Source organism: Acartia tonsa, chromosome 7 (assembly GCF_053477335.1).
Source record: "Acartia tonsa isolate MP-2025a chromosome 7, ASM5347733v1, whole genome shotgun sequence".
Taxonomy (NCBI): Eukaryota; Metazoa; Arthropoda; class Copepoda; order Calanoida; family Acartiidae; genus Acartia; species Acartia tonsa.
Window position 1 is genome coordinate 14,621,109 of NC_137266.1, and position 13,883 is coordinate 14,634,991.

Sequence of the window (13,883 nt, forward strand, 5' to 3'; positions counted from 1 at the left end):
CTGTCCAATTTTTGGACAACTTTGTAATCTAGAATCCGAATCTGGAATAAGTTATTTTAATAGCGGATTCGGATGGTTAAATGTTAGGCTTAGACCAAGTTTTTTTTGGTCCGAATATATATTCTAATTTTTAACAAAGTCATTTTGGCCGTCTAGAAATAGGAGAAAGCTACTGTGAAAATATGAAATAACGCAGCTTTAGATTCTTCCCATTACCCCGTAAAATTCAATCCCTTAATTCATATTAAAAAAGGCCTTCTAAAAAATTGCTGGAATCCGGAATCCGTGAAAAATAAGAATCCAGAAACCACGGATTAATCCGTTAGATGTTTGGACGGATTGCCAACCCTACTATTTATTTGCTATTATATTATATTGAGAATAAGAACGAGAATGAACATGTGATAATATGCGAAAATGAATTCATACCAGGTAGCAATAGTACTATAATGATTCACAGAGACTTATTGATGTTTATCATACATTGGAAGGGCGTGCACAGGATTTAGGCTGGGAAGTCTAAAGGAGAAAGGAGTGTTTACCGCCCCCTAACGAATTTGGCGGTGCCGTAGAGGGAAAAAGCAACAAATACATTTCTAAAAACTTAGCTGGTTTAAAATATTTGTATTTCTAATTGGCTATTCCCCATTAATAACGCCCTGTGAATTGAGTTGAGGAACCCCTCGAAATATTAAAAAGATATATAGGGTGATATTCCGGAGGCAAGGGGGGGGGGGGGAGGTGGAAAACTACCTACTCCCTAAATACTCGCCTATGATACATAGTTATTCATATTGTCATATTCTCCTATACAATAATGGGGCCAAGTAGTCTGATAAACAAATAGTAAAACATGGCAAACTTATTTTTACATTTTTTTCATATTTTCGATAGAGGACTAACAGTCGAACAAACGAAAAGTATAGCGTTGAGTTCTGCCTGTTTATGGTCAAAGTCATTACCCCTAATCGTATAATTGATCTTTTTTTGTTGATAAATCATAGCCTTCTACAGATATGCAAAAACACTGCAGACTAATTTGTTTTTGTAAATTTAAGGCTAACCACTTAATTTTGATTCGTTAGGCCAAATATAATTAATAATGTACATCTGTATAAATTAAAGGTTTATGTAGGCCTTAGGAAACTTTAACTTCTAATTAAATTTTACATAATTTGACCCTATATCTCTATCTCTTTTTTTTGATTCTTGTTTTTCTAAATACTTGTCCTGAATATCTGAATAAAAAAGAATGCTTATTTGTGTATCTTTTATGCTTTATGATATATTTTATGACTGTATCATTATATCAACAAAAATGTCCCAATAATAAAATGCAACGATTTATTTGTTGCTTTTTCTTTCAGATAAAAAGCAATAAAAATAACGTTTTAGATCTGTAAGTATCTTGTAAGTCAATCAAGATCTTAAAAACACAGAGTTTTTGAGAGTGTGTGATTGTGAGAGTGTGTGGGGTCAGGCTTTCACAATTTGAATTTTGAATATCCACATCAAAATTATTTATAGAGTATTATTTTATTTTTTATTGCCTTATACCCCAATATTAAAATTCTGTATGGTAGTATTATTTATATCCTATTACTATCTCCCTGGCTCAATATTAAAATTCTGTATGGTGGAATTATTTATATTCTATTATCCTATTACTATATTCCTGGCTTAATATTAAAATTCTGTATGGTGGAATTATTTATATTCTATTATCCTATTACTATATTCCTGGCTTAATATTAAAATTCTGTATGGTGGAATTATTTATATTCTATTATCCTATTACTATATCCCTGGCTCAATATTAAAATTCTGTATGGTAGAATTATTTATATTTTATTACTATATCCCTGGCTCAATATTAAAATCTGTATGATAGAATTATTTATATTCTATTACCCTATTACTATATCCCTGGTTTAATATTAATATTCTGTATGGTAGAATTATTTATATTCTATTATCCTATTACTATATCCCTGGCTCAATATTAAAATTCTGTATGGTGGAATTATTTATATTCTATTATTCTATTACTATATCCCTGTTTTAATATTAAAATTCTGTATGGTGGAATTATTTATATTCTATTATCCTATTACTATATCCCTGGTTCAATATTAAAATTCTGTATGGTAGAATTATTTATATTCTATTATCCTATTACTATATCCCTGGTTCAATATTAAAATTCTGTATGGTAGAATTATTTATATTCTATTATTCTATTACTATATCCCTGGTTCAATATTAAAATTCTGTATGGTGGAATTATTTATATTCTATTATTCTATTACTATATCCCTGGTTCAATATTAAAATTCTGTATGGTAGAATTATTTATATTCTATTATTCTATTACTATATCCCTGGCTTAATATTAAAATTCTGTATGGTAGAATTATTTATATTCTATTATTCTATTACTATATCCCTGGCTTAATATTAAAATTCTGTATGGTGGAATTATTTATATTCTATTATCCTATTACTATATCCCTGGTTCAATATTAAAATTCTGTATGGTAGAATTATTTATATTCTATTATCCTATTACTATATCCCTGGCTTAATATTAAAATTCTGTATGGTAGAATTATTTATATTCTATTATCCTATTACTATATCCCTGGCTCAATATTAAAATTCTGTATGGTAGAATTATTTATATTCTATTATCCTATTACTATATTCCTGGCTTAATATTAAAATTCTGTATGGTGGAATTATTTATATTCTATTATCCTATTACTATATTCCTGGCTTAATATTAAAATTCTGTATGGTAGAATTATTTATATTCTATCATCCTATTACTATATCCCTGTTTTAATATTAAAATTCTATATGGTAGAATTATTTATATTCTATTATCCTATTACTATATCCCTGGTTCAATATTAAAATTCTGTATGGTAGAATTATTTATATTCTATTATCCTATTACTATATCCCTGGTTCAATATTAAAATTCTGTATGGTAGAATTATTTATATTCTATTATCCTATTACTATATCCCTGGCTCAATATTAAAATTCTGTATGGTGGAATTATTTATATTCTATTATCCTATTACTATATCCCTGGTTCAATATTAAAATTCTGTATGGTGGAATTATTTATATTCTATTATCCTATTACTATATTCCTGGCTTAATATTAAAATTCTGTATGGTAGAATTATTTATATTCTATTATCCTATTACTATATCCCTGGCTCAATATTAAAATTCTGTATGGTAGAATTATTTATATTCTATTATCCTATTACTATATCCCTGGTTCAATATTAAAATTCTGTATGGTAGAATTATTTATATTCTATTATCCTATTACTATATCCCTGGCTCAATATTAAAATTCTGTATGGTGGAATTATTTATATTCTATTATCCTATTACTATATCCCTGGCTTAATATTAAAATTCTGTATGGTAGAATTATTTATATTCTATTATCCTATTACTATATCCCTGGTTCAATATTAAAATTCTGTATGGTGGAATTATTTATATTCTATTATCCTATTACTATATCCCTGGCTTAATATTAAAATTCTATATGGTAGAATTATTTATATTCTATTATCCTATTACTATATCCCTGGCTCAATATTAAAATTCTGTATGGTAGAATTATTTATATTTTATTACTATATCCCTGGCTCAATATTAAAATCTGTATGATAGAATTATTTATATTCTATTATCCTATTACTATATCCCTGGTTTAATATTAATATTCTGTATGGTAGAATTATTTATATTCTATTATCCTATTACTATATCCCTGGCTCAATATTAAAATTCTGTATGGTGGAATTATTTATATTCTATTATTCTATTACTATATCCCTGTTTTAATATTAAAATTCTGTATGGTGGAATTATTTATATTCTATTATTCTATTACTATATCCCTGGTTCAATATTAAAATTCTGTATGGTAGAATTATTTATATTCTATTATTCTATTACTATATCCCTGGCTTAATATTAAAATTCTGTATGGTAGAATTATTTATATTCTATTATTCTATTACTATATCCCTGGCTTAATATTAAAATTCTGTATGGTGGAATTATTTATATTCTATTATCCTATTACTATATCCCTGGTTCAATATTAAAATTCTGTATGGTAGAATTATTTATATTCTATTATCCTATTACTATATTCCTGGCTTAATATTAAAATTCTGTATGGTAGAATTATTTATATTCTATTATCCTATTACTATATCCCTGGCTTAATATTAAAATTCTGTATGGTAGAATTATTTATATTCTATTATCCTATTACTATATTCCTGGCTTAATATTAAAATTCTGTATGGTAGAATTATTTATATTCTATTATCCTATTACTATATTCCTGGCTTAATATTAAAATTCTGTATGGTAGAATTATTTATATTCTATTATCCTATTACTATATTCCTGGCTTAATATTAAAATTCTGTATGGTAGAATTATTTATATTCTATTATCCTATTACTATATCCCTGGCTCAATATTAAAATTCTGTATGGTAGAATTATTTATATTCTATTATCCTATTACTATATCCCTGGCTCAATATTAAAATTCTGTATGGTAGAATTATTTATATTCTATTATCCTATTACTATATCCCTGTTTTAATATTAAAATTCTATATGGTAGAATTATTTATATTCTATTATCCTATTACTATATCCCTGGCTCAATATTAAAATTCTGTATGGTAGAATTATTTATATTCTATTATCCTATTACTATATCCCTGGCTCAATATTAAAATTCTGTATGGTGGAATTATTTATATTCTATTATCCTATTACTATATCCCTGTTTTAATATTAAAATTCTGTATGGTAGAATTATTTATATTCTATTATCCTATTACTATATCCCTGGCTCAATATTAAAATTCTGTATGGTGGAATTATTTATATTCTATTATCCTATTACTATATTCCTGGCTTAATATTAAAATTCTGTATGGTAGAATTATTTATATTCTATTATCCTATTACTATATCCCTGGCTTAATATTAAAATTCTGTATGGTAGAATTATTTATATTCTATTATCCTATTACTATATTCCTGGCTTAATATTAAAATTCTGTATGGTAGAATTATTTATATTCTATTATCCTATTACTATATCCCTGGCTTAATATTAAAATTCTGTATGGTAGAATTATTTATATTCTATTATCCTATTACTATATCCCTGTTTTAATATTAAAATTCTATATGGTAGAATTATTTATATTCTATTATCCTATTACTATATCCCTGGCTCAATATTAAAATTCTGTATGGTAGAATTATTTATATTCTATTATTCTATTACTATATCCCTGGCTCAATATTAAAATTCTGTATGGTGGAATTATTTATATTCTATTATCCTATTACTATATCCCTGTTTTAATATTAAAATTCTGTATGGTAGAATTATTTATATTCTATTATCCTATTACTATATCCCTGGCTCAATATTAAAATTCTGTATGGTGGAATTATTTATATTCTATTATCCTATTACTATATTCCTGGCTTAATATTAAAATTCTGTATGGTAGAATTATTTATATTCTATTATCCTATTACTATATCCCTGGCTTAATATTAAAATTCTGTATGGTAGAATTATTTATATTCTATTATCCTATTACTATATCCCTGGCTCAATATTAAAATTCTGTATGGTGGAATTATTTATATTCTATTATCCTATTACTATATTCCTGGCTTAATATTAAAATTCTGTATGGTGGAATTATTTATATTCTATTATCCTATTACTATATTCCTGGCTTAATATTAAAATTCTGTATGGTAGAATTATTTATATTCTATCATCCTATTACTATATCCCTGTTTTAATATTAAAATTCTATATGGTAGAATTATTTATATTCTATTATCCTATTACTATATCCCTGGTTCAATATTAAAATTCTGTATGGTAGAATTATTTATATTCTATTATCCTATTACTATATCCCTGGTTCAATATTAAAATTCTGTATGGTAGAATTATTTATATTCTATTATCCTATTACTATATCCCTGGCTCAATATTAAAATTCTGTATGGTGGAATTATTTATATTCTATTATCCTATTACTATATCCCTGGTTCAATATTAAAATTCTGTATGGTGGAATTATTTATATTCTATTATCCTATTACTATATTCCTGGCTTAATATTAAAATTCTGTATGGTAGAATTATTTATATTCTATTATCCTATTACTATATCCCTGGTTCAATATTAAAATTCTGTATGGTAGAATTATTTATATTCTATTATCCTATTACTATATCCCTGGTTCAATATTAAAATTCTGTATGGTAGAATTATTTATATTCTATTATCCTATTACTATATCCCTGGCTCAATATTAAAATTCTGTATGGTGGAATTATTTATATTCTATTATCCTATTACTATATCCCTGGCTTAATATTAAAATTCTGTATGGTAGAATTATTTATATTCTATTATCCTATTACTATATCCCTGGTTCAATATTAAAATTCTGTATGGTGGAATTATTTATATTCTATTATCCTATTACTATATCCCTGGCTTAATATTAAAATTCTATATGGTAGAATTATTTATATTCTATTATCCTATTACTATATCCCTGGCTCAATATTAAAATTCTGTATGGTAGAATTATTTATATTTTATTACTATATCCCTGGCTCAATATTAAAATCTGTATGATAGAATTATTTATATTCTATTATCCTATTACTATATCCCTGGTTTAATATTAATATTCTGTATGGTAGAATTATTTATATTCTATTATCCTATTACTATATCCCTGGCTCAATATTAAAATTCTGTATGGTGGAATTATTTATATTCTATTATTCTATTACTATATCCCTGTTTTAATATTAAAATTCTGTATGGTGGAATTATTTATATTCTATTATTCTATTACTATATCCCTGGTTCAATATTAAAATTCTGTATGGTAGAATTATTTATATTCTATTATTCTATTACTATATCCCTGGCTTAATATTAAAATTCTGTATGGTAGAATTATTTATATTCTATTATTCTATTACTATATCCCTGGCTTAATATTAAAATTCTGTATGGTGGAATTATTTATATTCTATTATCCTATTACTATATCCCTGGTTCAATATTAAAATTCTGTATGGTAGAATTATTTATATTCTATTATCCTATTACTATATTCCTGGCTTAATATTAAAATTCTGTATGGTAGAATTATTTATATTCTATTATCCTATTACTATATCCCTGGCTTAATATTAAAATTCTGTATGGTAGAATTATTTATATTCTATTATCCTATTACTATATTCCTGGCTTAATATTAAAATTCTGTATGGTAGAATTATTTATATTCTATTATCCTATTACTATATTCCTGGCTTAATATTAAAATTCTGTATGGTAGAATTATTTATATTCTATTATCCTATTACTATATTCCTGGCTTAATATTAAAATTCTGTATGGTAGAATTATTTATATTCTATTATCCTATTACTATATCCCTGGCTCAATATTAAAATTCTGTATGGTAGAATTATTTATATTCTATTATCCTATTACTATATCCCTGGCTCAATATTAAAATTCTGTATGGTAGAATTATTTATATTCTATTATCCTATTACTATATCCCTGTTTTAATATTAAAATTCTATATGGTAGAATTATTTATATTCTATTATCCTATTACTATATCCCTGGCTCAATATTAAAATTCTGTATGGTAGAATTATTTATATTCTATTATCCTATTACTATATCCCTGGCTCAATATTAAAATTCTGTATGGTGGAATTATTTATATTCTATTATCCTATTACTATATCCCTGTTTTAATATTAAAATTCTGTATGGTAGAATTATTTATATTCTATTATCCTATTACTATATTCCTGGCTTAATATTAAAATTCTGTATGGTAGAATTATTTATATTCTATTATCCTATTACTATATCCCTGGCTTAATATTAAAATTCTGTATGGTAGAATTATTTATATTCTATTATCCTATTACTATATCCCTGTTTTAATATTAAAATTCTATATGGTAGAATTATTTATATTCTATTATCCTATTACTATATCCCTGGCTCAATATTAAAATTCTGTATGGTAGAATTATTTATATTCTATTATCCTATTACTATATCCCTGGCTCAATATTAAAATTCTGTATGGTGGAATTATTTATATTCTATTATCCTATTACTATATCCCTGTTTTAATATTAAAATTCTGTATGGTAGAATTATTTATATTCTATTATCCTATTACTATATCCCTGGCTCAATATTAAAATTCTGTATGGTGGAATTATTTATATTCTATTATCCTATTACTATATTCCTGGCTTAATATTAAAATTCTGTATGGTAGAATTATTTATATTCTATTATCCTATTACTATATCCCTGGCTTAATATTAAAATTCTGTATGGTAGAATTATTTATATTCTATTATCCTATTACTATATTCCTGGCTTAATATTAAAATTCTGTATGGTAGAATTATTTATGTTCTATTATCCTATTACTATATCCCTGGCTTAATATTAAAATTCTGTATGGTAGAATTATTTATATTCTATTATCCTATTACTATATCCCTGGTTCAATATTAAAATTCTGTATGGTAGAATTATTTATATTCTATTATCCTATTACTATATCCCTGGTTTAATATTAATATTCTGTATGGTAGAATTATTTATATTCTATTATCCTATTACTATATCCCTGGCTCAATATTAAAATTCTGTATGGTGGAATTATTTATATTCTATTATTCTATTACTATATCCCTGGCTCAATATTAAAATTCTGTATGGTAGAATTATTTATATTCTATTATCCTATTACTATATCCCTGTTTTAATATTAAAATTCTATATGGTAGAATTATTTATATTCTATTATCCTATTACTATATCCCTGGCTCAATATTAAAATTCTGTATGGTAGAATTATATCTATTATCCTATTACTATATCCCTGGCTCAATATTAAAATTCTGTATGGTGGAATTATTTATATTCTATTATCCTATTACTATATTCCTGGCTTAATATTAAAATTCTGTATGGTAGAATTATTTATATTCTATTATCCTATTACTATATCCCTGGCTCAATATTAAAATTCTGTATGGTGGAATTATTTATATTCTATTATCCTATTACTATATTCCTGGCTTAATATTAAAATTCTGTATGGTAGAATTATTTATATTCTATTATCCTATTACTATATCCCTGGCTTAATATTAAAATTCTGTATGGTAGAATTATTTATATTCTATTATCCTATTACTATATTCCTGGCTTAATATTAAAATTCTGTATGGTAGAATTATTTATATTCTATTATCCTATTACTATATCCCTGGCTTAATATTAAAATTCTGTATGGTAGAATTATTTATATTCTATTATCCTATTACTATATCCCTGGTTCAATATTAAAATTCTGTATGGTAGAATTATTTATATTCTATTATCCTATTACTATATCCCTGGTTTAATATTAATATTCTGTATGGTAGAATTATTTATATTCTATTATCCTATTACTATATCCCTGGCTCAATATTAAAATTCTGTATGGTGGAATTATTTATATTCTATTATTCTATTACTATATCCCTGGCTCAATATTAAAATTCTGTATGGTAGAATTATTTATATTCTATTATCCTATTACTATATCCCTGTTTTAATATTAAAATTCTATATGGTAGAATTATTTATATTCTATTATCCTATTACTATATCCCTGGCTCAATATTAAAATTCTGTATGGTAGAATTATATCTATTATCCTATTACTATATCCCTGGCTCAATATTAAAATTCTGTATGGTGGAATTATTTATATTCTATTATCCTATTACTATATTCCTGGCTTAATATTAAAATTCTGTATGGTAGAATTATTTATATTCTATTATCCTATTACTATATCCCTGGCTCAATATTAAAATTCTGTATGGTGGAATTATTTATATTCTATTATCCTATTACTATATTCCTGGCTTAATATTAAAATTCTGTATGGTAGAATTATTTATATTCTATTATCCTATTACTATATCCCTGGCTTAATATTAAAATTCTGTATGGTAGAATTATTTATATTCTATTATCCTATTACTATATTCCTGGCTTAATATTAAAATTCTGTATGGTAGAATTATTTATATTCTATTATCCTATTACTATATTCCTGGCTTAATATTAAAATTCTGTATGGTAGAATTATTTATATTCTATTATCCTATTACTATATCCCTGGCTCAATATTAAAATTCTGTATGGTGGAATTATTTATATTCTATTATCCTATTACTATATTCCTGGCTTAATATTAAAATTCTGTATGGTAGAATTATTTATATTCTATTATCCTATTACTATATCCCTGGCTCAATATTAAAATTCTGTATGGTGGAATTATTTATATTCTATTATCCTATTACTATATTCCTGGCTTAATATTAAAATTCTGTATGGTAGAATTATTTATATTCTATTATCCTATTACTATATCCCTGGCTTAATATTAAAATTCTGTATGGTAGAATTATTTATATTCTATTATCCTATTACTATATTCCTGGCTTAATATTAAAATTCTGTATGGTAGAATTATTTATATTCTATTATCCTATTACTATATCCCTGTTTTAATATTAAAATTCTATATGGTAGAATTATTTATATTCTATTATCCTATTACTATATCCCTGGCTCAATATTAAAATTCTGTATGGTAGAATTATTTATATTCTATTATCCTATTACTATATCCCTGGCTCAATATTAAAATTCTGTATGGTGGAATTATTTATATTCTATTATCCTATTACTATATCCCTGTTTTAATATTAAAATTCTGTATGGTAGAATTATTTATATTCTATTATCCTATTACTATATCCCTGGCTCAATATTAAAATTCTGTATGGTGGAATTATTTATATTCTATTATCCTATTACTATATTCCTGGCTTAATATTAAAATTCTGTATGGTAGAATTATTTATATTCTATTATCCTATTACTATATCCCTGGCTTAATATTAAAATTCTGTATGGTAGAATTATTTATATTCTATTATCCTATTACTATATTCCTGGCTTAATATTAAAATTCTGTATGGTAGAATTATTTATATTCTATTATCCTATTACTATATCCCTGGCTTAATATTAAAATTCTGTATGGTAGAATTATTTATATTCTATTATCCTATTACTATATCCCTGGTTCAATATTAAAATTCTGTATGGTAGAATTATTTATATTCTATTATCCTATTACTATATCCCTGGTTTAATATTAATATTCTGTATGGTAGAATTATTTATATTCTATTATCCTATTACTATATCCCTGGCTCAATATTAAAATTCTGTATGGTGGAATTATTTATATTCTATTATTCTATTACTATATCCCTGGCTCAATATTAAAATTCTGTATGGTAGAATTATTTATATTCTATTATCCTATTACTATATCCCTGTTTTAATATTAAAATTCTATATGGTAGAATTATTTATATTCTATTATCCTATTACTATATCCCTGGCTCAATATTAAAATTCTGTATGGTAGAATTATATCTATTATCCTATTACTATATCCCTGGCTCAATATTAAAATTCTGTATGGTGGAATTATTTATATTCTATTATCCTATTACTATATTCCTGGCTTAATATTAAAATTCTGTATGGTAGAATTATTTATATTCTATTATCCTATTACTATATCCCTGGCTCAATATTAAAATTCTGTATGGTGGAATTATTTATATTCTATTATCCTATTACTATATTCCTGGCTTAATATTAAAATTCTGTATGGTAGAATTATTTATATTCTATTATCCTATTACTATATCCCTGGCTTAATATTAAAATTCTGTATGGTAGAATTATTTATATTCTATTATCCTATTACTATATTCCTGGCTTAATATTAAAATTCTGTATGGTAGAATTATTTATATTCTATTATCCTATTACTATATTCCTGGCTTAATATTAAAATTCTGTATGGTAGAATTATTTATATTCTATTATCCTATTACTATATCCCTGGCTCAATATTAAAATTCTGTATGGTGGAATTATTTATATTCTATTATCCTATTACTATATTCCTGGCTTAATATTAAAATTCTGTATGGTAGAATTATTTATATTCTATTATCCTATTACTATATCCCTGGCTCAATATTAAAATTCTGTATGGTGGAATTATTTATATTCTATTATCCTATTACTATATTCCTGGCTTAATATTAAAATTCTGTATGGTAGAATTATTTATATTCTATTATCCTATTACTATATCCCTGGCTTAATATTAAAATTCTGTATGGTAGAATTATTTATATTCTATTATCCTATTACTATATTCCTGGCTTAATATTAAAATTCTGTATGGTAGAATTATTTATATTCTATTATCCTATTACTATATTCCTGGCTTAATATTAAAATTCTGTATGGTAGAATTATTTATATTCTATTATCCTATTACTATATCCCTGGCTCAATATTAAAATTCTGTATGGTAGAATTATTTATATTCTATTATCCTATTACTATATCCCTGGCTCAATATTAAAATTCTGTATGGTAGAATTATTTATATTCTATTATCCTATTACTATATCCCTGTTTTAATATTAAAATTCTATATGGTAGAATTATTTATATTCTATTATCCTATTACTATATCCCTGGCTCAATATTAAAATTCTGTATGGTAGAATTATTTATATTCTATTATCCTATTACTATATCCCTGGCTCAATATTAAAATTCTGTATGGTAGAATTATTTATATTCTATTATCCTATTACTCATATCCCTGTTTTAATATTAAAATTCTATATGGTAGAATTATTTATATTCTATTATCCTATTACTATATCCCTGGTTCAATATTAAAATTCTGTATGGTAGAATTATTTATATTCTATTATTCTATTACTATATCCCTGGCTCAATATTAAAATTCTGTATGGTAGAATTATTTATATTCTATTATCCCATTACTATATCCCTGGCTCAATATTAAAATTCTGTATGGTAGAATTATTTATATTCTATCATCCTATTACTATATCCCTGGCTCAATATTAAAATTCTGTATGGTCGATTGTTGTTAAAATGTTAAAATTTGTGCAATGGGAAATCAGGGATTAAAGGAATGGAGAATTTTTTAAAAACACTTTCAACCAATCCTATATAAAGCAGTAAGGTTTTCTTGTCTGTAGCTAAAGAGCTCGGAAAATGTTGGTCTAAATTGATTGCTTCATTATGTAGTAACAACGCATATATATATTTAATAGTATATATAGGTATGAAAATAATTTTTATCCATATCTATCCAAGATTTACTTTGATTGTAGTGACGGTTAGCTAAAGTAAATTAAGAATAACTTTCACTTCACAATAGCAATTTATATAGTTGCTACGCTACCGATTCACAACATAAGTTCATTGATAGAAAGTATAATTTTATTGTTTAAAAGCACTAAATGATCATTACGAGGAATCTTATTAATCAATTTCATGATTGATACAACATATTAATTGAATAAACAAGAATAACACAATTACAAAGCAGCACAACTAGCCTAAATCCTGCCTGGCCACTACATTATAAAGGATGCTTAAACAATTTTAAGCTTAATCATAGAGGTCCTTCGATTGATAACATTAAGTCTAATCATCCCAAGAATTAGTATTCCTATAAAATATGTTGTGTAATGGTTATAGAAATGCTACGCTTTCTAAATTATAA

The 13,883-nt window shown here is 24.3% G+C and overlaps 1 protein-coding gene across 5 annotated transcripts in view; it reads left to right on the forward strand.

Moving 5' to 3' along the window:
- The window catches only part of CASK (peripheral plasma membrane protein CASK), a 139,968-nt gene that overhangs the window by 53,616 nt on the left and 72,469 nt on the right, over positions 1-13,883 (forward strand). The window lies entirely within an intron of this gene.